Consider the following 25,089-nt stretch of genomic DNA (forward strand, 5'->3'; position numbering starts at 1 on the left):
CAGTGTAGTGGTTCTAGCTTGAAAACAGCTACATGTGAAAGTGCTACAAAAAGGGCCCAATGATAAAATGAACAATTTAATTATGCAATGTGAAATGTATGTATGGCAAACAGTACATGCATGGTTACTTTACAGTACATTACAATATGATGACAATAATTCTACACATTGAAGACATGGTCTCATGTTATCTGGTACCTCTGGCATTCACACTTTTAACTACATAATGGTTTCTATTTGACTTATTTCTTTAAGCATTAAACACCGCTCACAGATTAAGCCTAGTCTTGGATTAAACTGCACTGTAAATGGAGATTCCCAGTCGAAAAGTCTTTTTAATACAGGATTAGGCTTAATCTGTGTCTGAAAAGCCACATCCATTACCTAGTTAAAGCATTAGCCCTTTGAGTCAGGATTTACATAACTGTTTACAAGAATAAAGCAGCTAAAGCCATTCAAATCTCCATTGCTCTGTTGTCCAGGCCTGCCAGCTAATAAACAAAGTCAAATTTATTAATTCATACTGTCAACACAAGTCAGATTAGGAAGTTGAAAACAATATTGTGTAAATGTCAGAATTTCAAACCAAACGGATGCAGCTGACAGATAAATCAAACAAGAAGAAAAGGTGGAAACATATCATTACTGTCATACCAAAACCTCACGCTCCCATTCTACACCATTAGAAAACGCTAGCTGCAAGCTTATGATTAATGGACCAGTTGAGATGGGAAAATATGGCTTAGGATAAAAGTTCCTATTGACAGAACTGCATGCAGAAAAAAATTAAGAAAAACATTAGTAGACATAAACGTTTCTTGTGGTAGAAAGCTGCCCACAACTTAAACCCGTCTTTATCCCATTCTGTATGAAAGTCATGCAGTCAGTGCAGAGCAAAGGTGAGACTTTGTATGGAGAACTGATCTCAGGTTAACTCGAGGTATTTTCATTATTATTATTATTATTATTATTATGGGTAGCACTGTTGCCTCACCACAAGAAGGGTTCGATTCCCTGGCATTGCATGTTTCTCCCTGGCTTTCCTCCCGCAGTCCACAGACATACAATCAGGCCAACTGGAGATGCTGAATTGCCCCTAGGGATGAATGTGTGTGTGTGACTGTATATGTTTGTGTGCCTGCCCTGCGATGGACCGGCGACCTGGCCGGAGTGTTTCCTGCCTTCCGACCAATAAATAATAGGCTGTAATAGGTACCCTCCTTGACCCAGAGGCATAAGTGTCTTAGATAAATGGATGGATGGGTGGATTATTATTCGGAGCCATCAAGTCAATCCTGACTCCTGGTGACCATATGGATAGTGTTTCTCCAGAATATCCTGTCTTCTCTTAGGGTCTTCAAGCTTCTAAATGGCTGATTAATTTTTCTTTTGATCATGTCCAGCTATCCTTTAGCCGGTCATCCTCTTCCTCTTTTACCTTCAACTGTGTCAAGCATAATGGCCTTTTCCAATGAGCTGGTTGTTCTCAGTCTGTCTAAAATAATTTGTTTGTCTGAGCTTTGAGTATCTTCATTGTATTTCTTATAAGATAAAGTAGTATAAGTAATTTTTTAATCATAAATAGGCCAAATTCATAAAGATATCAACATTCTGTTAGCATTTATGGTCAAACAGTGACACATCTGAGAAGCCCAGGATCCCATGGCATGTGAGACTGTGTGTAATACCATGTAATTGTATTTGCATGGCCAAAATTCTCAAAATTATCCATTTTTAAATAATTTTAAATAAATAAAGATTCACAAAATGTGTTTGTGTAACGCTGGGAAGCGATGATGAGGCGGACGCATGTGCTGAGATAAGCAAGATTTATTAGGGGCAAATCCATACTCAGGGTCTAAACAGTCCAGGGTCAAAGAGCCAACACAGAGAGAACGAGGGACAGACATGACAGACTAAGCACAAAAACAGAGAACAGAAAATACAACAGAAGCCAGAAAATCAAACACCATACAATACAAAGACCAGCAAACAACTAGGGAAACACACAGGGCTTAAATACTAGAACAGGTTAACAAGGCACAGGTGGTTAACAAGAGGGTTAACAAGACACAAGTGAGTACAATCAAGGGCAGAGTCTGGAAACAATGGGGCAGGACAGGGAAGAATCAAAACAAGGAAGCACATGGACAGGACCAAAGGAAAACAAAAGCACATGGGCGACTGGGAGGGGCCAATTGTGACAGTTTGTAAAATTAAGTTTTAGATCAGCATTTAATTTCAGCATTTTTGTTTTTGACTGTTACAAACTTTAAATTTAAATTTACAGCTGTCAATTCATCCTTTATGTATTTAAGAGAAATAAGATCATTATGTATTCCCATGTAATCCATGTTTACAATGTGCGCTGTAATAAAAATTTCAGCTCTTGCAAATTGAATCTCTAAATAATTGCCTACTTTTTTTTTTTTTTTTTTTAAGTTTTACCTAATTTTTCTCCCCAATTTAGTCATCTCCAATTCCACCCATTAGTTAGGACTCCCCCAATCAAACAATGCCATCAACGGTAGGAGGACGAAGGCTAGCACAGGCTTCCTCCAAGTGCTTGTGAAGCCAGCAACCGCATCTTTTCGAACTGCCGCTCATGCAATTCGTTGGACAGCTGAACGTGCTCAGAGGAAAGCTCCAACCATCAGTTCTGTTACGTCAGCTAACAGACGCCTGCTCTGACTAGCATCACGTTGAGTGATGGGGGGAAAAGGGGGGCCATCCTACCCACCCAGAGAGAGCGAGGCCATTTGTGCTCTTTGGACTCCCGGCTATGGATGGCTGTAGCATCACCAGGGATCGAACTCGTAATCTCTTGATAATAGGGCCAAGGCTTAGATGGTTGTGCCACTCAGGAGCCCAATGATTGCCTCCTTTTAGATGATCATCTGAAGTAAAGTACTTTTAAGCTCCTTTTAAAGCTTAATGTTTTCAAAGGACCGCGACCCTATCTGGATTAAGTGGTTAACGACGACGATGATGATGATGATGATGATGATGATGTTTTCAAAGGGAAAAATGTTAGATCAGTAACAGACAATACTCAAGGTTTCAACATCATATTGGAAAATAAAAAGCTCAATGTCATCTCTGACTGGCTTATTTATAGTGCAGGAAGAAGTGGGTAGGTGTAAAATAGGAACACACTCTTAAAAAACGGTGCCAAAAAGAGAACCCTTCAGCGTTCTTTTAGCATTCACACTAAAAGACTGAAAAACAATACGTCACACACACAAACCCACACAGGCCTCAGATTAGACTCATACACACACTTTACAGCTGCACTCACACACTAAATCTTGACACACATCTCACACCTCAACCTCACACTCAGTACAGCATCTAAAAGCCCCTGTCAGACTGTGTTATGGCGGCTTTGTTTTGTTTGTTGCTTTGTGTTTTCCTGTGTTAAGAAACATGTTGCGACAAATTATAGAAGTTATGTAAGGAAAACTAGTGACATTGGGAAGCAGTGCATTATAACAAATGACATTTTATGTGTGTTTGGTTAGATTATGGCTTTGGAATTTGGGATTATTGGTTTATTGGATTATTGAGTTGTGGTTGTGATCAATACAGAGGATAACTGAAGTATCACTACAGACACTGTTATGCTACAGAAAAGGAACAGTGTATACATTAACATTCTAAGGTTAGGAATCACTTATCAAAACCGAAATTTAAGGCACCAGCATGCAAAAAAACATTTTTAATTACTACGTCTCCTTTTATTTTCATTTCAAATTGTTTGTAATGTCTGGATTTTGACTCTTGCAGGCCTATTTAATGTTCTTGAGTTTTTTGTCAAAATTGTTGACCATTTTTCTTTGATCTGGCTTTAGGTTTCAGTGGCAGAACTCTCATTGCATCCTGAAATGTCATATTTATAATTGTTATTACACTCAGAACACCTTATGGATCCAGCTTGTATCTCCCTCACTCACTCACATTTAGCAGGCGGAAGATCCTACACTTTGTTAGTGGTGCTTTGCGTCAGAGAGAGAATAACTTATACCAGAGCTGGTTTATGAGGAGCCTGACCTCTTCCTGTTTCCCCTGTTATATTTAAAATATGACTATAAAACAGCAGATGGCACCTGCGAATGAGTCCTCAATTAATGGAGGTAAATGGAATTAAACGGCTAAAAACAAATGGTCAAAATAGTTTCTAATCACTTGCTCAGAACTTTTCTTTAATTTTAGAAAGTAGAAGGATGTATTTCACTAAAAAAGCAAAGAAAACTTAGTCATATTTTTCTACAGCAAACAGGTTTTGGCCAGCAGGATGCTTTACTGTTACTGAGTGCTGATTGGTTGGTGAGCAGAGCAGCTCATTAGCTGTTCATGCTCAGATGTCACGAACGCATACAAGGTGCCATTTTAAACTCCTATAACTCAAAACTCAAAAATATAGTAGGGGTGTTAAAATATTTTATGCTTCTCTCCGCTCAAGAAATGATTGTATTTTCTTACATTAAAAACGTTTATAAACTGTGGTTTTGCTCAAATGTTCCATATGAGCCCATTCTTTATGGACCTGCTTGGGAGCGCCCTCTAGCATTCAAGAAACCTGGAACTAACTTTTCACTTCTAGTACTAAGAAGTAGTAACTTCTTTTTTAGCATTTCCACTGTAGATTTGTTGCTGGACATTAGGTTCTTCAATATAATCTGCAGTGTGAGCAACAAACTGATGCATTCATTAGCCTGTTCACTTTTCAAACAAGTTTGTTTTTGTTTGCATTCCTTTTAATTCCTAATCAACAGAATCTCTGTGCAACATCATTTGCATATCATGACTGATGAGGCGCAATGTTAATCCAAACCAGCAAACTTTCATGAGATGAAGATCAAAACATTTTATGCTGTTTTCACCAAATCATCACAAGCTGTCAGAGCATTTGGATTTCAAGTTGCTTAAATAGTAGCTTCAATTTCAAACATCATTGCAGTGGCTCATTGGGTCAAATATGTTTGTGAAAAATCTACTGGTCAGTAAAGCTGTTTGCTTCACCACTGACCACATGAGTAGGTCCACTCATCTTAAGGGTTCACTACATAGACTTTAGCCTATCTGTTGCTGCACGATTTGTCAGCCACCCTCTACTCAGGTCATCATTGGTCTGTTTCTGACCACAGGACTGATGTTAGATATATATTATTTGAGTGGTGGGCCATTCTTAACACAATGATGCTGACATAATAGACACAGTGGTATTGTTTCAGTTTAACACACCTGTTAAGAATAGTAAGATAAGATAAGATAAGATAATCCTTTATTAGTCCCACAGTGGGGAAATTCACAGTATTACAGCAGCAGCAGAGTAATAGAAGTAAGGCACTCAGTAATAGAAACGGGAAACAGTATAAACATTATAAATAATAAAAATTAAAGTTAAATCTCTATTTACAACAAAATAAGAACAAGAATAAAATAAGAGTTGCATAAGATCTGTATTGCACTTTTGAACATATTGCACAATGAAAAATATTTGCATTCTGAATATGAGTGTATATTGTGTGTGTGTGTGTGTGTGTGTGTGTGTGTGTGTGTGTGTGTGTGTGTGTGTGTGTGTGTGTGTGTGTGTGGTCTACTGGGAGCAGTGCTGGTTGAACAGTCTCACAGCAGCAGGAAGGAAGGACCTGCGATAGCGCTCCTTCACATACTTGGGGTGAAGGAGCCGGTGCCTAGTGTTGCCAGAGTCTCACGCATGGGGTGGGAGTCAATCTCCAGCATGGATCTAGCTTATTTAGCATCCTCCTTTCTCCCACCGCCTGCACTGGGTCTAGAGGAGTTCCCAGGACCGAGCCGGCCCTCATGATCAGTTTGTCCAGATTCTTCTTGTCTGCAGTGGAGATGCTCCCGCCCCAGCAGATCACTCCATAGAAGATGGCTGATGCCACAACTGTGTCAAAAAAGGTCCTCAGGAGTTGGCCCCTGCACTCCAAATGACCTCAATCTCCTGAGCAGGTAGAGTCTGCTCTGTCCTTTCCTGTAAAGTGCAGCAGTGTTGTCTGACCAGTCCAGTTTATAGTTAAGGTGCACACCCAGGTGTTACAGACCACCATGTCAGACACACAGTCCCTTGTCCTCACATACTATGGACGGTTGGTGAGGTAGTTCAGGGTCCAGTGCGTTAGGTGATGGTCCACCCCTGCCTGTTCCAGCTTGTCCTCCAGGAGCCCAGGCTGTATGGTGTTGAAAGCACTGGAGAAATCAAAAAACATGATTCTCACAGTGCCCCCAGGCTTCTCCAGGTGGAAAAGAGCTCCATGCAGCAGGTAGATGATGGCATCATCCACCCTGATGCCAGGCTGGTAGGCAAACTGAAGTGGGTCCATAGATTGGCTCACCATAGGGCGGAGTTGTCTAAGGACCAGCCTCTCCAGTGTCTTCATCAGGTGTGATGTCAGTGCCACTGGCCTGTAGCTGCTGAGGTCCTTTGGGTGCTGCGTTTTCGGCAATGGCACCACACAAGATGTTTTTCACAGTTGTCGTAGTCTCCCCAGCTTCAGGCTTGTATTGAAAATGCGCTCCACTATCCCACTATCCCGCAGGACTTGAGGAGCCTGGCACTGATGCCATCCGGCCCTGTAGCCTTCCAGGCCTTGATCTTGATCTAGTCTACAGATATCCATCAAACAGCGGCTCTGTGGTCAGAAATGGACTGCTGATTAAGGGCTGGAGGACAGCTAATGTAGACTGTGCGTGAGTAGATGGATGAAAGTCTGTAGAGTTGACTCACAAGGCAGATGTGGACCCACTTTATATTAAGACTATCTAATAAATGTGTAGTTACACATTAACAATACGTTCAACCACAATGTAACTACTGGCATTGTATTCATTGTTACAGATGGATTGGAGTAGTACAGCTTTTGTAAATACACATATGTCAAAGTTAGTTTTACACATATAATTATAGATGTTTATAGTTGTAACAGTTTATATTCTCTTATGTAATTGCACATGTGTAATAGGGTGAGGATAATTACATTTGTATGAACTGTGTTGTGGCATGGTAACCAAACCAAAGTTCTAGTTTCAAAGCATTCTGTGATGATACCTGCAGCAATGCCACACATCTTTAAAAGCAAATTTTATAGAATAATCAATATGGCCTAAAGTATGCGGACACCGGACCATCACATCTTTATGAGCTTGTTGGATGTCCCATTCAAAGCCGCGATGTTGGGCCACTGTTTCAGCTGTAACAGCCTCCATTCTTCTGACAAGGCTTTTGACAAGATTTTGGAGTGTGTCTGTGTCTGCAAAGTTGGAAGCATGTAATTGTGTAAAATGACTTTGTATGCTGTAGCATTAACATTAAATTTCTCTGGAGCTGAGGGGCCCAAACCCTGAAAAGAGACCCCAGCTCATTATCCTTCCTCCACCAAACTTTACTGTTGGCAATGTGCATTCCAGGGGGTAACATTCTCTTAGCATCCACCAAACCCATATTTGTCCATCACACTGCCAAACAGTGAACACGAGCCAGCGGTGGCATGCTTTACCTGAATTCAGACGCTTAGCATTGCATGTAGTGATCTTAGGCTTCTGTGCAGCTGCCTGACCATGGTAACCCATTTCAAAGGTCATAAAATGGTTTGTGGTAATTTCTGAGATTTCAAGGTTTCTAATGATGTATTGTGTCACCATATTGTTGGATGATTTGAAGCATAAAAATTATGTATAAAAAAATGAAAGTGAGTACAGTGATCTACAAAAGAGTAATGTAAGATGGGAATACAGATGTTTCTAGTGTCCAGTGAGAGTATATCAATGCACTGAATAAGATCTAGTACTTCACTGTTGTCAGTAGTGCCACTTTATAGAGCTGCTCAGAATCAATGAGATTCCACTCCATTCAGTTCAGATGTGAAATTGCAGCAGATCTATCTGCCTCTTCAGAGCTCAAGACGTTTGCAATAAAGTCCTCTTGAACACTAAAGGCTCCATCTGAATAGAAGAAAAGCAAACATGAGGCCCAGTTTGCAAACACTTGATCCACATCTCAAACGACACCACTTCCAGTTTGTTCTTAAGAAAGGTCCTAAGAAAAAGTCGACGTCAGATTTATGATGTGTTCTTAAAGCGGTTGGTGAATGAGGCCCAATGTCTGAGGACCGAAAAATGGAATAAAAATAAATTTAAACCAAACCTTCAAAAACATTTAGCAAATAACAGCTACCTGAAGACAAGTATGAGTATACTTTGTATACTTATAACGTTAAGAAAACATTAAAGAAGATATTTTTTTCAAAAATAGAACTTATTCTTAGAACCGTTCGTAAGAGAAAAGTCAAGAAAGAAATGAAGAGAGTTCTTAAGAAGTTTTCTGAAGAATAGCTATTTGTGTTAACTTTTTTCTTAAGTATGAAGGAAAAACACTTAAGAAGATCCTTTCTTAAGACAATTTTGTGAAAAAAATTCTCAAAACTTCTCAGATATTCTTTTAACAAAGTCTTGATATATATTTTTAAAGAAAATCCTAAATGTGTTCGGTACAGTAAGACTACCCTTACAAAGGCTTTACATCCATCCATCCATCCATCCATCATCTTCCGCTTCTCCGGGGTTCGGGTCGCGGGGGCAGCATCCTGAGCAATGAAGCCCAGACCTCCCTTTCCCCAGCCACTTCCACTAGCTCCCTGGGAGGGATTCCGAGGCGCTCCCAGGCCAGCTGGGCGATATAGTCACGCCAGCGTGTCCTGGGTCTTCCCCGGGGTCTCCTCCCCGGTGGACTTGCCTGTGACACCTCCCAAGGGAGGCGTCCAGGAGGCATCCTAACAAGATGCCCGAACCACCTCAACTGGCTCCTCTCGACGTGAAGAAGCAGCGGCTCTACTCCGAGTCCCTCTCGGATGACCGAACTTCTCACCCTATCTCTAAGGGAGAGTCCAGCCACCCTGCGGAGGAAACTCATTTCAGCCGCTTGTATTCGCGATCTCGTTCTTTCGGTCATTACCCAAAGCTCATTACCATAGGTGAGGGTGGGAACATAGATCGACCAGTAAATCGAGAGCCTTGCCTTATGGCTCAGCTCTTTCTTTACCACAACAGACCGGTAAAGAGCCCGCATCACTGCTGACCCAGCACCAATCCGCCTGTCAATCTCCCGCTCCCTTGTACCATCACTCGTGAACAAGACCCCGAGATACTTAAACTCCTCCACTTGAGGCAAGAGCTCATCCCCGACCCAGAGAGGGCTCTCCACCCTTTCCCGCGTGAGAACCATGGCCTCGGATTTGGAGGTACTGATCCTCATCCCGGCCGCTTCACACTCGGCTGCAAACCGATCCAGTGAAAGCTGAAGTTCACGGCCTGATGTCCCCAATAGGACCACATCATCTGCGAACAGCAGCGATGTGACCCTGAGGTCACCAAACCGGACACCCTCCATCCCCTGACTGCACCTAGAAATTCTATCCATAAAAATTATGAATAGAATCGGTGACAAAGGGCAGCCCTGACGGAGTCCAACTCTCACTGGGAAAAAGTCTGACTTACTGCCGGCCATGCGAACCAAGCTCCTGCTTTGTTTGTACAGGGCCTGAATGGCTCGTAGCAAAGAGCCATGTACCCCGTACTCCCGAAGCACCTCCCACAGAATACCCCGGGGAACACAGTCGAATGCCTTCTCCAAATCCACAAAGCACATGTGGACTGGTTGGGCAAACTCCCATGAACCCTCGAGAATCCTGGAGAGGGTAAAGAGTTGGTCCAGTGTTCCACGACCAGGGCGGAACCCGCACTGCTCCTCCTGGATCCGAGGTTCGACTATAAGCCGGACTCTCTTCTCCAGTACCCTTGCATAGACCTTACCAGGGAGGCTGAGGAGTGTGATTCCCCTGTAGTTGGAACACACCCTCCGGTCCCCCTTTTTAAAAAGAGGCACCACCACCCCAGTCTGCCAATCAAGTGGCACCACCCCCGATGTCCACGCAATGTTGAAAAGGCGTGTCAGCCAAGACAGCCCCACAACATCCAGAGCCTTGAGGAACTCGGGACGGATCTCATCCACCCCTGCAGCCCTGCCGCCAAGGAGCTTTTTAACTACCTTAGCGACTTCGGCCTCAGTAATGGACAAGCCTATTCCCGTGTCCCCAGACTCTGCCTCCTCACTGGAGAACGTGTCGGTGGGATTGAGAAGGTCCTCAAAGTATTCCTTCCACCGCCCAATGACGTCTTCAGTCGAAGTCAGCAGCACACCATCTCCACTATATACAGTGCTAGTGGCACACTGCTTTCCCCTTCTGAGTCGCCTGACGGTTTGCCAGAATCTTTTCGGAGCCGACTTAAAGTCACTTTCCAAGGCCTCACCGAACTCTTCCCACACCCGGGTTTTTGCCTTGGCAACGACTGAAGCCGCAGATCGCTTGGCCTGTCGATACCTGCCAGCTGCCTCTGGTGTCCTACAGGCCAACCATGTCCGGTAGGATTCCTTCTTCAGCTTGACGGCATCTCTCACCTGGGGTGTCCACCACCGGGTTCGAGGATTACCGCCCCGACAGGCACCAACTACCTTGCGACCACAGCTACAGTCAGCCGCTTCAACAATGGAGGAGCGGAACATGGCCCATTCTGAGTCAATGTCCCCCACCTCCCCCGATATCTGGTCAAAGTTCTGACGGAGGTGTGAGTTGAAGATCAATCTGACAGGTTCTTCTGCCAGACGTTCCCAGCAAACCCTCACTATACGTTTGGGTTTGCCTGGTCTGACTGGCATCTTCCCCCACCACCTGATCCAACTCACCACCAGGTGGTGATCAGTTGACAGCTCAGCTCCTCTCTTTACCCGAGTGTCCAGTACACATGGCCGCAAGTCCGCTGACACGACTACAAAGTCAATCATTGAACTGCGGCCTAGGGTGTCCTGGTGCCATGTGCACTTATGGACATCCTTGTGTTCAAACATGGTGTTCGTTATGGACAAACTGTGGTTTGCACAGAAGTCCAAAAACTGAACACCACTCGGGTTCAGATCAGAGAGGCCATTCCTCCCAATCACACCCCTCCAGGTCTTACTGTCATTGCCCACATGAGCGTTGAAGTCCCCCAGTAGGACAATCGAGTCTCCAGGAGGAGCACTTTCAAGCACCCCTTCCAAGGACTCTATGAAGGCTGGGTATTCTGAACTGCTGTTCGGTGCATAAGCACAGACAACAGTCAGGACCCGTTCCCCAACCCGAAGGCGTAGGGAAGCTACCCTCTCGTCCACCGGGGAAAACCCCAACATACAGGCGCCGAGTCGAGGGGCTATGAGAAAGCCCACACCTGCCCGCCGCCTCTCACCATGGGCAACTCCAGAAAAGAAAAAAGTCCAGCCCCTCTCAAGGAGATTGGACCCAGAGCCCAAGCTGTGTGTTGAGGTGAGCCCGACTATATCTAGTCGGTATCTCTTGACCTCGCGCACCAACTCGGGCTCCTTCCCCGCCAGTGAGGTAACGTTCCAAGTTCCAAAAGCCAGTTTCAGCAACCGAGGATCAGAACGCCAAGGCCCACGCCTTCGGACACTGCCCGATCCACAATGCACCGCACCCCTACTACTGCCCCTCCCATCGGTGGTGGGTCGATGGGAGGGGGGACTCATGTAGCTCCTTCGGGCTGGGCCCGGCCGGGCACCATGAGTGAATGCCCGGCCACCAGACGCTCGCTGGCGAGCCCCTCCCCCAGGCCTGGCTCCAGGGTGGGGCCCCGGTAACCCTGATCCGGGCAGGGTACACGAGTCCTGCTTTGTTGTCCTCATAGGGGTGGTTATGGATCACACTTTGTCTGGCCTGTCACCTAGGACCAGTTTGCCATGGGAGACCCTACCAGGAGCTTTTGCTCCAGACAACATAGCTCCTAGGGTCCTTCAAGCACACAAACCTCTCCACCACGATAAGGTGGTGATCCATGGAGAGGAAGGCTTTACATATGGTTTAAAATTATTCATAGTTATTTGTTAGGTCATAAACACCTTACAAATTAATAAACGTATATAACATACATAAAAAGGGCAACAGTGAGCTGCTATATCAGTACATATGAGTACCTGATGAAGCTGAAAGGTTTAATGCTAAGTGATGAACAAGACAGTGTAAAGTAAGTAGCTGGCGAAATCTGATGTTTAACAGTACAGATGAATGTGAGCTCACTATTTGGCAAGCAACAGGTCACATGCCTGTTTCTTTATATAAGTGCTTATTTTATGATTTGTCAGGTGTTTGTGATTCGTGTTCGTGTTGTGTTGATGATCTAATCAATAAAAATCATCTATTAGGGTAGTCTTACTGTAAAGTGGCATCATGTTTACTTATGTGGGCGCATTGTCGTGTAGTTTTATAATATTTTTACATAATTTTACAACTTAAAAGTGATGCAAGGCACATTTTAAATTTGAATGAAACATTATTTGCATTAACCAGTTATTCATGTTAAATCTCATGAGGAATCAAAGTTTTAAAAGCTTACCTTCTTTTTACAGTTCAATACAAATATGAGGCTGTTGTAAAGGTGCAGTAAACAATTAAGAACAATATTTTACAAGAATACCACTCATAATTACAATTGATCAAAGTTACAAAACAAGAGATCAATATATCTATAGAATAGATCAAGTCTCTATTCGTTCTTTAAGCATTAACGCCTTAAAATCCCAGGCTAATTACATACTAAGGCTTATTATTCAGTAATTAAAGGGACTTCAATGCAAACAAGTTGAGCTGTTCTTGGCTATTCTTATAGAAGTGTGTAATAAAGCAATAAGCCACAAGAGGCTGTGATTTTATCATGGGAAGGGTGTTTTTAGGCACAACATGACACAATTGAGCATATGATAACACAGCACTGTTTAAGTATGTATTGGTCACTAAATTACCATCGCAATTCTTATTTAGCACCAATCCAGCGACGTCCCTCTTCTCAGGCTGGGGTTAAATCTCAGACGGCTCCCTGCTCCCCACATAGTACCCTATGTAGAAATTTAAATACTGGACAGTGCAAAATAGAGCCAAGAAGTGGTCATTTGGGACACAGACACATCCATATTCGATAAATGATGCACTATTTGGCTGTAGAGGCTAGAATTTCTAAACTTTCATAGCTAGCACACTATTTAGGGAGTACAGAGTCTTTGGGATTCAACCTGGGTTTGACACGACTTCTGACTGAAATATTTGAAGCATGTAATCCAGTCAAGTGACATTTTGTAGACTTTTGCATTGCCATTTTACAATAAATCAAACCGTAAGTACTTTAATTCAAGCCTGTGATACTAATGACGTAGTTGTTTAGGCTGGTGGCTATATTTTAGCCTATTAGGTAGCTGACCAGCCTAGTTCTAGTTAAGAAAAGAAGTTGTCAGCCCCTCAGTTTACAGAAAAATACGTTTTTTACTTTATCATTATATTTTTTCATGCCGTGGCGCAATAATATAGCATTTCTGTTGTTGTGATGTTGTCATACAGTACTGTGCGAAAGTCTGAGGCACCCAAGACACATTTTCAAAATCTATTTGTTTGTGTAGTCTGTGTTTATTTATTTATATATATATAAAATAGTGATTTTATGGATGTTAGTTTGTTTACCCATTTACAAGCCTCTCCTCGAGGAAGCCCATTATTATTTGTAGTTATAAAGCAGCTCCTGGTTTGACCAATCAGTGCTTCATTAAATTGAGCTCATGATGTAACTGATGATATTAACGAGTCTCTGTGGCGGCTGTGAAGATGGTAAGGAAAAATATGGACCCAAGAAATTCTTGTTACTTTTTATTGTTTTTCTGTTTATTTGAATTATGAATATGACTTTATTCTAATGTGTATAGTGATAAACTCACTGCTGAGGTAAGTTGTTTAAAAATTGGCTTAGATGCCTAAAACTTTTGCACAGTACTGTATATGTGGGTATATTGTGGATTTTACAATGGCTTCAAACGTGGCTCAGCCAATCAGATTTTAGGACCGGAAATATCTGTTTTATAATTAAGCTTTTCATCATGTAACCGAATGTTGGGTTGTTTTGTGCATTGTATATCGTAGAGCTGCACACTGAGTCTCTATTGTTGGCATTGTGCATTCTTTCATAGTCCGCTTGTGTTCTGTAGAGCTTTCATTAATGCTTAATTCATCATTTACGCTTAATGCACAAGAAATAGGAGCTTATTCAGAAAGGAGAAAATGGAGTGTAGTGGAATGATGTTTAATCATGTGGGGTGAGGACAAATGGTATTTTCAGTCAGACCAACAAAACATAATTTAAAGTGTCTGCATTTGATAAAGAATTTAAATGATCAGAAATTAAGGGTTACAGCAGAGGTCTGAACATTTGCTCTGTTTTGGTCTCTCTCTCTCTCTGATCATGTGGTCAGGGCCTGTGCTCGGTCAGACAAGCACACTGCTTCGATAATGCTGGTCCTTTTAGCTCCTCACTAAGGACGTTAGCAGCTCTTTGTTACGCCAAGACCAGCTTAATTAACTAAGACACTAGTATAATTACAGCAGGGGGAAATTGATTTTTATTGGCTTTCACTGCTGTCTTCATGCTCCATTAGGGGAAGGCCATTAAAGCTTGTTGCTCACGCAGTCTTCTTTTTTATACACACACACACACACACACACACACACACACACACACACACACACACACACACACAGAGGTTTGTTTTCATATTATGTCAGGACATGGGTCATATAAAGATCAACCAGCCACTTCATTGAATACCTTGTATTTACATCCATTGTCTACTTTATCAGCTTCACTTTGATTGAGCTTATAGTTCTACAGTTACAGACTGTAGTCCATCTCTTTCTCTGCATACTTTGTTAATCATCTTTCACCCTGTTCTTCAGTGGTCAGGACCCCCACAGGACCATCACAGAACAGGTATTATTTTAGGTGGTGGATCATTCTCAGCACTGTAGTAACACTGACATGGTAGTGTGTTAGTGTGTGTAGGAGTGGATCAGATACAGCAGTGCTGCTGAAGTTTTGAACACTGTGTCCACTCACTCTCCACTCTATTAGACTCACCTACCTTGTTGGTCCCCTTTGTAAATGTAAAGTCAGAGACGACAGCTCATCTGCTGCTGCACAGTTTGTGTTGGTCATTCTCTAGTCTTTCATCAATGGTCACAGGACACTGGCTGGATATTTTTGGTTGGTTGACTATTCTCAGTCAGGCAGTGACACTGAGGTGTTTAAAAACTCCTGCAACACTGCTGCGTCTGATCCACTCAGACCACTTACACTAATACCACCACCACCACCGCCATGTCAGTGTTACTGCAGTGCTGAGAATGATCCACCACCCAAGCCTTCTGAAGAAAGAAGGCTTTGTCCCAACAGCAACAGGGTAAGTAAATAGTAAAATGTCTCATTTGTGTTATGAATGATATAATACATTTTAATTTTTAACCATGACCTAAACCTCAGTAACCAATAGGGCTGACTGATATCACAATTTTGTGGCTAATTTTAAGGGGCTAAAATTCAGATAATATCATGTACACTGTATTTCCAAAAGTATTCGCTCGTCTGCCTTCACACACATGAATTTGAGTGACATCCCATTCTTAATTCATAGGGTTAATATGATGTTGGCCCACCCTTTGCAGCTACAACAGCTTCAATTGTTCTGGGAAGGCATTCCACAAGGTTTAGGAGTGTGTTTATGGGAATTTTTGACCATTCTTCCAGAAGCCCATTTGTGAAGTCAGACACTGATGTTGGATGAGAAGGCCTGGCTCACTGCCTCCGCTCTAATGCATCCCAAAAGTGTTCTATCGGGTTGAGGTCAGGCCAGTCAAGTTCTTCCATGCCAAACTCGCTCATCCATGTTTACATTCATCCCTCCAGAGAAAACGTCTCTACTGCTCTAGAGTTCAGTGACGGCGCTTTACACCACTGCGTTTGATGATTTGCATTGTGCTTGGTGATGTAAGGCTTGGATGCAGCTGTTCAGCCATGGAAGCCCATTCCATGAAGCTCTCTGTGCTGTTCTTGAGCTAATCTGAAGGCCACATGAAGTTTGGAGGTCTGTAGTGATTGACTCTGCAGAAAGTTGGTGACCTTTGCGCACTATGCTCCTCAGCATCCGCTGACCCCACTCTGTCATTTTACATGGCCTACCACTTCATGGCTGAGTTGCTGTCGTTCCCAATCGCTTCCACTTTGTTATAATCCCACTGACAGTTGACTGTGGAATATTTAGTAGCGAGGAAATTTCATGACTGGACTTGTTGCACAGGTGGCGTCCGATCACGGTACCACGCTGGAACTCCCTGAGCTCCTGAGAGTGACCCATTCTTTCACTGATGTCTGTAGAAGCAGTCTGCAGGCATAGGAGCTTGGTTTTATACACCTGTGACCATGGAAGTGATTGGAACACCTGAATTCAGTGAATTGGCTGGGTGACTGAATACCTTTGGCAATATAGTGTATGTGGTTGTAATTTTATTTTTTTACTTCATATAGTAGTTTTAGTTAAAATCACTAATATCACTGGGTAACCGTTGGGTTACTTTAGGGCACGGTCCATAAAGCTACATGACACCTACATAAACTTATCATATCAACTGACAGAACCTTACATAAATGTTTACATATACTTATTCCAGTAGGCATTCGTTATAAAGGTTACATTACCCAGTTTTGATCAATGATTTTCAGCCATCAGCTTTGAATTGTGAAACATGATTTCTCAATAGTAATAGTTATTAAACTTAAATCATTAAATAATACATGTTGTAGCAGTGGGGGTGGAGCTACCCCAAACTCAGTTTTGATTTGTGTTTATTATCTTATTTTTCTTGTTTTATCATTGGCTTTCTTAAATATTTCCGATGCTAATAAAATCGTGGATTTTAGTAATGAAAACAAAATGGTTTGGTTCTCTCATTAAAAAAGGAAACATATTGATTTTGTAATAAAAAGCATAATTTGGAGGCTTCTGTTCTGAAAATGTGCAAAAAATGAATGCACACACATATATGTAGACATTATTTTGCAGAGCAACAGTATGTGGAAAACTCACTATATCTGCCATGCGTCTGTCTGTCTGTCCACCTGTTTGTTCCTGTTCATTAATTTGTCCGATGTTTCCCCGTTCTCTGAATCTTTTTAGGTAAGGGTTTAGTGTGGCAGATGGTGCCAAGGGACAGATGGCAGGCCGGGGTGTCTCAGGGGGTGGGGGGTGGGGGGGTGGGGGTGGAGTCTTGTCTCTGGGGGGGTCCTGATTCCCCTCCAACATGACTGAGTCAGAGGGCATGGCGGTGGTGTCTGAGAGAGAGAGAGAGAGAGAGAGAGAGAGATGATGGTTCAGGTGCTGTGTGTGTGATATAAGCAGAGGTGGATTTACGCATGCGCTGTGCAGAAAGGAAGCGATGAGCAGAGCGATGTGGGCATGATGATTCATATCCTTCTGAGACCTCCAGAGATTTTATCCGTGTTACTCGTGAACAGCTAATGCTCCAGTTGCGTATCAGTGGGTGTCCTGCTTTCCTCTCTGAAGCTTTTGGGCTTAGTGCTGTTCTGGCTGTGTTATTCTTGTATCCCTGTGCATGTCACTTTATACATTACCAGTGTTAAGATGTACACCTTCTACCTCGTACTCATGCTGCTGTGTTTCATGCTGCTGTTATTTGGACCTTCTGTTTATTGTTTATTGTTACTTTTGGGAGTTAACTGGGACCTTGAGTACACTATTTTGTTCCACCTCATGTACCACATGTGACGCGAATGACAAAGCCTTATCTTATCTTACGTTTGGAGTCTGTTTGCCTTTCCTGCATAAAAAGCTATTGGATTAAGTAAAACTGCACTAAAATCAGGTAGCAGTCTTTGGTATTTTGTTTGTGATTTGCTTCTTAATAAAACAGTGGCATTCACGGAATTTAATTTGGTCCTGCTCGTTACAGGTTGTGGGGTCCAGCTGGGAAGGATTATGTCTCAGAGACATCACTATAGTGACTAGGAAATGTGCATTTTGGCTTGTTTTGATATTTGAGTATCTGTAAGAGCTCATTAACTGATATCCATTTAATTGCAGAGAGAAAAAAACTATGTCGAAAAAAGAAACAGAGAAAGAAATCAATGTAGGGCTTTTTTAGAGGACAGCACTGGTGTTGCACAAAAGCTTAGCACAAAAGAACACAGTTCAGCTCATATTTATCATTCAAGAAAAGCTCGATCGATAGATTGTTCTGCTTCAGATGAGCTGATGAGATAAAACTACATGAGTTGAGATCAAACAGTAACATTGGATGCTGATGGAGGCTCATTGTCATCTACAGGTGTTCTTTTCTTCTTCTGTGACATCAGCCTCACCTATTCCACGATAAATCCTGTGCTGTCTCTAACTTCACAGTCATGTCCTTTTCAATGTGTCCTTGGCAAAGTGCCCCATAATAAATGTACCAAAAATGATGACACATTTAATGTCATGTTTTATTTTTCCAATAATCAGTTCTGCGAATAAATAGAAATTGTGCTGTAACATTTTCAGAAAATGCCATATCAACAATCAACAATCAACAAAACAGGCAAAAAAAAAAAAAACATGTAATTTGATAGATTTATGCACACTTTTGCATACGACTGTACAGTGACCACTGAAGGGGTTCCTTAATGGAATTTTTCCTTGCTTTGTACTGTATTATGACTGGGGGTGGTTGTGGGCTGGAGGTTAGGGAACAGACTCTGTGACCGGAAGGTTGCCGGTTCGATCCCCTCAGCTGACAGTCCATGACTGAAGTGCCCTTGAGCAAGGCACCTAACCCCCAACTGCTCCCCAGGCACCGTGGATAGGGCTGCCCACTGCTCCGGGCAAGTGTGCTCACTGCCCCCTAGTGTGTGTGTTCACTAGTGCGCATGTTTGTGGGTGTTTCACTGCACGGATGGGTTAAATGCAGAGGTCCAGAGGTGTCAAATCCAGGTTCAGAAAGTAAAAGTCCTTCCCAGGATTTTGTTCCAACAGGCTGGACAGCTCTGCTGGTGGTGTGATCTAACTAGAGAAGCCAGCCTGTTGGAACAAAATCCTGGGAAGGACTTTTTCTTTCTGGACCTGAATTTGACATCTCTGCAGAGGTCTAATTTCTCAGTGTGCAAAACACAGTGACAAATGGTTGTAAATTCTAATTCTATTAACATTGTTTAAGTCTCAAGATATATTATTCCTTCCCCAGTCCATACAGCCCATATATGAAAACTAAGCAAATTTAACCATTCTGAATTCATTATTATTGCGATGTCACATTCAGTTACCAATTCTGGTTATAACATTGCTCTGTGTTGGTCGTGTAGGGTTCCGGTGGCATTGAGTGTTGTTACTGCAGACAGTCTTGTCTATTGCAGCCTTTCAAAGGATCCTCACATTCAAAAGGGGCAGCTTTTAAAAGTTTATTTTTTTCCAACATTCCTGGGGATTTTGGTACAAACTTTGCAGCATGTCCTGAACACTTTAGCCTTGACTGCTACTTGAATGAGGGTCATACAGGGCAGTCATTCAGAGTAAATTTACATTTATCAGTCTTAGAAACACAGTAACAAAAACCGCCTGTTTGATTCCTTGAAATAAAAAAAAATGAATGTAGAAATGATTTGTTTGTGTCTTTGGCACATAGAACCACATAAATATAACTTTGGGGAAAGTGGACCTTGGAAAAAATAAAAATGCACGAAAAATAAATAATGTGACCCTTTTAAAAATGAACATGTGTTCCATTTACAAGCAAGTTAACCCCTTAAATGGCCTGGGCCCAAAGTTTTAATACACATTTCTATTACCTAAGAATTGCTCTGCCAGTTTGCCTTAAAGTCCCTAGTTACTGAATAATAAGCCCTTGTATGTGATAAGCTGGGATTTTAAGGGTTTAACAATGCCTGTGTTTGTGCCAGAGGCTCGTGGCTCCCTAGGAGGCTACATGCATGCTAAACTGGCTGATCCTGCAGCAGCATGAACATCACCTCACCAGCAACGTGATTGATCAGAGCCTAAGGTGCATGTTAAAATGTAGACATCTTGCAGTTTTGGTGACATGATTAGGGGTTGAAGCATAGCCAAGGTTGACAGGGCTAGCACATAGTCCATGATTTGACATGTCTTATGTCAGAAATGTCTGACACATGAAGTGCCATTCATAAGGGCTGTTAATGTGGCTTTAATTGCTATTCACAGCTGAGACCAAAGATGGGCTGGACAAAGGTCTTTTAACCAGCATTTAGTGTCTCTCCTGCAGCCAAACAGTTCTGTGTGTTCTAGATGCTTAAGTAAATTAGGCCCGAAGAATCCAGAAATATCCACTCCACCCAGCATATGCTTCAAACCACTGAACTTCGCTCCCCGGGTGGCCTAGATGGAGATATATTTTGGTCACAAAACCTGTTTGAGGCATCTTCAGTAGAAAGGGATAATTAGATTGATTCAATATTTGCAACTCAACTTATAGATAGTAAAGCATTAACCAATAGAATGCCACGCAGCAAATAGAGGGGTATAAAGCCCCCAGCAGTCATCTGTGGACCAGTAGAGCTGAATTCTCTGGAGTGATGGAGGCATACCTGACCTCAATAGACTTGTGTCTGCCATCAAATTCTCACAGCAATGTTCCAACATCTTGTATAACCCCTTCCCTGAGGAGTAGAGGCTGTTACTGCAGCGAAGTAAATAAACTCTCTATTAACCCTTGATTTCAGAAGAAACTTTAGATGAGCAGATGTTTACACTCTTAAAAATGGTGGTTCCTCAATGTTTTGTTAGTAAAGACAAAGGTTCTGTATAGAACCATGAACACTCAAAGAACCCGTTGCATGACTAAAGGGTTTTTTTTGCATTGCAAAATGGTCCTTCAGATTGATGGATATGGATCTATATAGAACCATATAAAACACATTTTCAATCAGGCTCAATCACTTTCACAACTTCTACACTTCCACATAACTTTTACGTCTCCAGTTGAATAGGCTAATTAGGTCAATTGAATATTTATATTATTATTATTATTATTATTATTATTATTAGTAGTAGTAGTAGTAGTAGTAGTAGTAGTAGTGGTAGTAGTAGTAGTAGTGGTAGTAGTAGTGGTAGTACTTCAGAGCTCATTGATGGAATCATGAAATGTATAAAGACATTTTGGGTGCAAACCTGCAGCAATATGTAAAGAAACTGCTCAAATGATAATAATCTGAAACACATTATCCTCCTTTTGAAAGAATCCTTTGCGGTTTTTTGAATGGTGTGTTTAAAACAAACAAATAAATAAATAAATAAGTAAATAAATAAATACCACTTGCTATGATGTTTTGTTTTCTACCATAGAGAACTGTAAGTATAGCACAAATGTCCAAATACTTTTGGACCACGGTATATTAGGAAAAATGCAACCATTGAATGCAGATGAATATTTACACATCTTATAACTCAAGATATAAAAATGCAGTGTATTGGTTTCATGCCAGCAGTTACCAAAATATGTTTCTTTAACGGCACAAATAAACCACAAAATAACGTCCAAATTATTTTGTCCCACGTATTTTCCAAAATGATGTCCAAATACTTTTGGGCCCCTGTCTATTAGGGAAAAATCCTATTTTAGAAGATTACAGAATTACAAGAAACGTAACCAACACTATGAGGTAGGAGCTTAAATGAGTGCTTGAATGTAGATCACTATTTACAAATGATATTAGGTATAAAAGTGTAGGTATAAAAATGCAGTATATTGTTTTCATTCAAGTTGTTGCCACAAAATAGTTCTAAACTAGCACAAATAAATCACAATATAACTCTACAAACCTCATACACTACCCAAAGCTACTATGTCAGGCAGCCAGAATGCAGGAATGTATTGTAGGCCTACATTTAGAATAGTGTAAACTGTTGTGTTCTGTAATTCTGCAGCTAAACTGTATCTAAAGCATGCAGGAGATTGAAGATGGTTGTCTCTATTCAGTCACGCAAACTGTGTGTCTTGTTTTAAGATGCAGGTATGGAGAGAAGAAGCGCGCTGTGTAGTGCAGGCTGGTGTCCAGGGAAGCTCAAGTTAACTGTCTGAAATTGCAGAGACAGTACCATCTGTCTTTATTTGGCTCTGAATTTTCCGGCGCTGCTGTGTTGAGGATGGCCGGTGCAGCTGCAGCTCAGCAGAAATGCCGTGTGTGCTTATGGAGGTTAGCTTGCAGCAGATTAAGGTTGGAGGGCTATAGCCTCCCATCTCTCTCTCTCTCACTCTTTCTCTGTGTAAATGAGTCAGCAAGACAGCAGTCTGCCTTCCCTCGGCACACATTAGACTAAAAATGTTTTTCAGAGGAGAATACCCATCCGCTGCATAGTTTCCCCTAAGACTGAGCTTAATGTATGCCCGTAGGGACAGTTTCCCTACAGCAGATCCCATAAACCCAGCTTTGTGCAAAAATAAACTATTAAAATACATTTTTAATGGCCGTTTTCCTTCAGAAACCCGTCTGACTTTGTGAACCCCACGTCTTTCTTTGCTGCACGTCGGCAGTCTCCAGCAGTCTCTTGTAATCATATGATTCAGCTGAGAGTTTGATGACTATCCAGTGCTTGCTTTGGCCAGGAACTCCACTAATCTGAAGCCCGATACAAACTGGATTACTTTTTATCTGGTGATATACTGTAATTTAAATAATAATCAATGAGATGTGTGATTTTCATTTTGTATAAATCAGCAGTCTGTGTAGCCATTGCAGTCTGACAGTAATCCTTTAGGATTATTTTAATGAGGTATGAATCTACAGTATGTGTAGCATTTATAGAGTAACAGTAATAATTGTGGAATGATTTTAATCCAGTATGAATCTGCAGTGTATGTGTAGCTTATACAGTCTGACAGTAATAATTCTGGACTGATTTGAATCCAGTATGAATCTGCGGTGTGTGTAGTTTATACAGTCTGACAGTAATAATTCTGGACTGATTTTAATCCAGTATGAATCTGCGGTGTGTGTAGCTTATACAGTCTGACAGTAATAATTCTGGACTGATTTTAATCCAGTATGAATCTGCGGTGTGTGTAGCTTATACAGTCTGACAGTAATAATTCTGGACTGATTTTAATCCAGTATGAATCTGCGGTGTGTGTAGCTTATACAGTCTGACAGTAATAATTCTGGACTGATTTTAATCCAGTATGAATCTGCGGTGTGTGTACCTTATACAGTCTGACAGTAATAATTCTGGACTGATTTTAATCCAGTATGAATCTGCGGTGTGTGTGTAGCTTATACAGTCTGACAGTAATAATTCTGGACTGATTTTAACCCAGTATGAATCTCCAGTGTGTGTAGTTTTAAAGTCTGACAGTAATAATTGTGGGGTGGTTTTAATAGACTATAAATTTGCAGTGTATGTAGCTTTTACATTTTTTACAGTCTGACAGTTTTGACAGTCCATCCTCAACTGCTTATCCGGGTCTGGGTCGTGGGGGCAGCAACCTAAGCAAAGGTTTATATGATTGTGGTAATTTTGGGGAAATGACACAGATCTGTTATCCTGTACAATCAATTAATTGAAGCCCTACAAATTATGTCACAGAACAAAAAGTGAAATGTGCTTAGGACTGTGTGAACTGCTTGCTTAGATTAAGGCACTGTTTTATACATTTTCAATCTAGTATATTATGTCAAATTCAGTGAATATCTCCTTAACGCCCACTAGTTGTCTGTTCTGTGTGAATGCTGGAAAAATTCCAGTGTTTGTACAGAACCCTGGCTGTAAATGGGAAAAAAACAAAGTGTCTGGGACCAAGTTACACAACACTATTCGAGCCAATCAGGCACAGGACAGGGGGAAGTGAAGGGGCTTCATGCTGAATGCCATGCATTGTCAAGAAGGACAGAAACAGTCCAGAAGCAGTTAAAGAAGAGAAGATCTGAATGACAAAGATTGAGAAAGAAATTCTTATGTTAGGCAAAGGGTAAGAGTCATGTTAACATCAGTGAGGTGTTTCAACAGTGGAGAGACCTCTATAAATTGATGATGCTGAAGTTGGCTTCCTATTCACATTTCACTATTTCACCTTAAATCAGCATCTGATGTGCTGGAATGTAACGTTTTTGCGAAAAAAAAACACAAGTTTGCTATCCTAGTGTTGTTCACCTTGGCAATGTGCATCCATGAATTTGGTGGGCGGAGCTTCTGAAGGAGCACTTATTAGAGGGGTGTTGTTTTGTTGAGTTCAAATATCAACAGTTGTTCTCCAGAACTGTATTACTGGGCCTTTAAGCCCTAATTAAACCACCAAAAATGGCAGTTCCCCTTCAAACATCCTTTGTCTACATCAAGGGTTCTCTGTTACAGTCTTGGCAATGTTCCCATGCTCTCTAACACCTGATTCAGCTCATAGAGAGCTTGATAATGAGCTGATGAGTTGAATCAGGTGTGTTGTAGTGAGGAAACATACTTACAGTGCAGGTCTATGGCTTCTGGGACTGGAGCCTTACAGCCCCTCACAAGCCGAGATCATATTCACGTCATCAATGCACAGTTAGCTATAGCGTGTGTTTGTGCACTCTTAAAAAAGATGGTTCTATAAGAATATACAGAATCTATACAGAATCGTGAACACTCAAAGAACCTTTTGCATGATTAATGGGTACTTTGCATTATGAAAAAGTTCTTAAGATTGTTGAAGGATGTGTTGTAGATGGTTCTACAAAGAACCTTTTTGAAGAGGGTTCTATGTAGCACCAAAAAGCATTCTGCTATAGGTATAATAAGAGTTTGCAACAACAGAAGAAACCTTTTTGGTGCTAGATAGAACCATATAGACACATTCTCCAACAATATAAAAAAAAATTTGTGATGCAAAGAACCCTTTAATCATGCAAAGGTTCATAGTTTTACATAGAACCATTTTTAGTAACACTTTCTGTGAATGTCACGTTTGTAAGCATCTGTAAACACATTCATAACATATAATGCATTCATAAGGCATCATAAATATGGCTATAAATATTTAGAAAAATGCATTACACATTATAGCCCTGCTTATTATGCACTATGAATTGTTAACATAATGCATTATAAGTACAGTTCATAACAAATTGTGAGAGCTCATAAGTTGTGTTGTCCGCTCT

At 41.6% G+C, this 25,089-nt stretch overlaps 1 protein-coding gene across 2 annotated transcripts in view; it reads left to right on the forward strand.

Moving 5' to 3' along the window:
- The window catches only part of tafa5l (TAFA chemokine like family member 5, like), a 108,748-nt gene that overhangs the window by 39,980 nt on the left and 43,679 nt on the right, over window positions 1–25,089 (forward strand). The window lies entirely within an intron of this gene.

This window comes from Pygocentrus nattereri, chromosome 28 (assembly GCF_015220715.1).
Source record: "Pygocentrus nattereri isolate fPygNat1 chromosome 28, fPygNat1.pri, whole genome shotgun sequence".
Taxonomy (NCBI): Eukaryota; Metazoa; Chordata; class Actinopteri; order Characiformes; family Serrasalmidae; genus Pygocentrus; species Pygocentrus nattereri.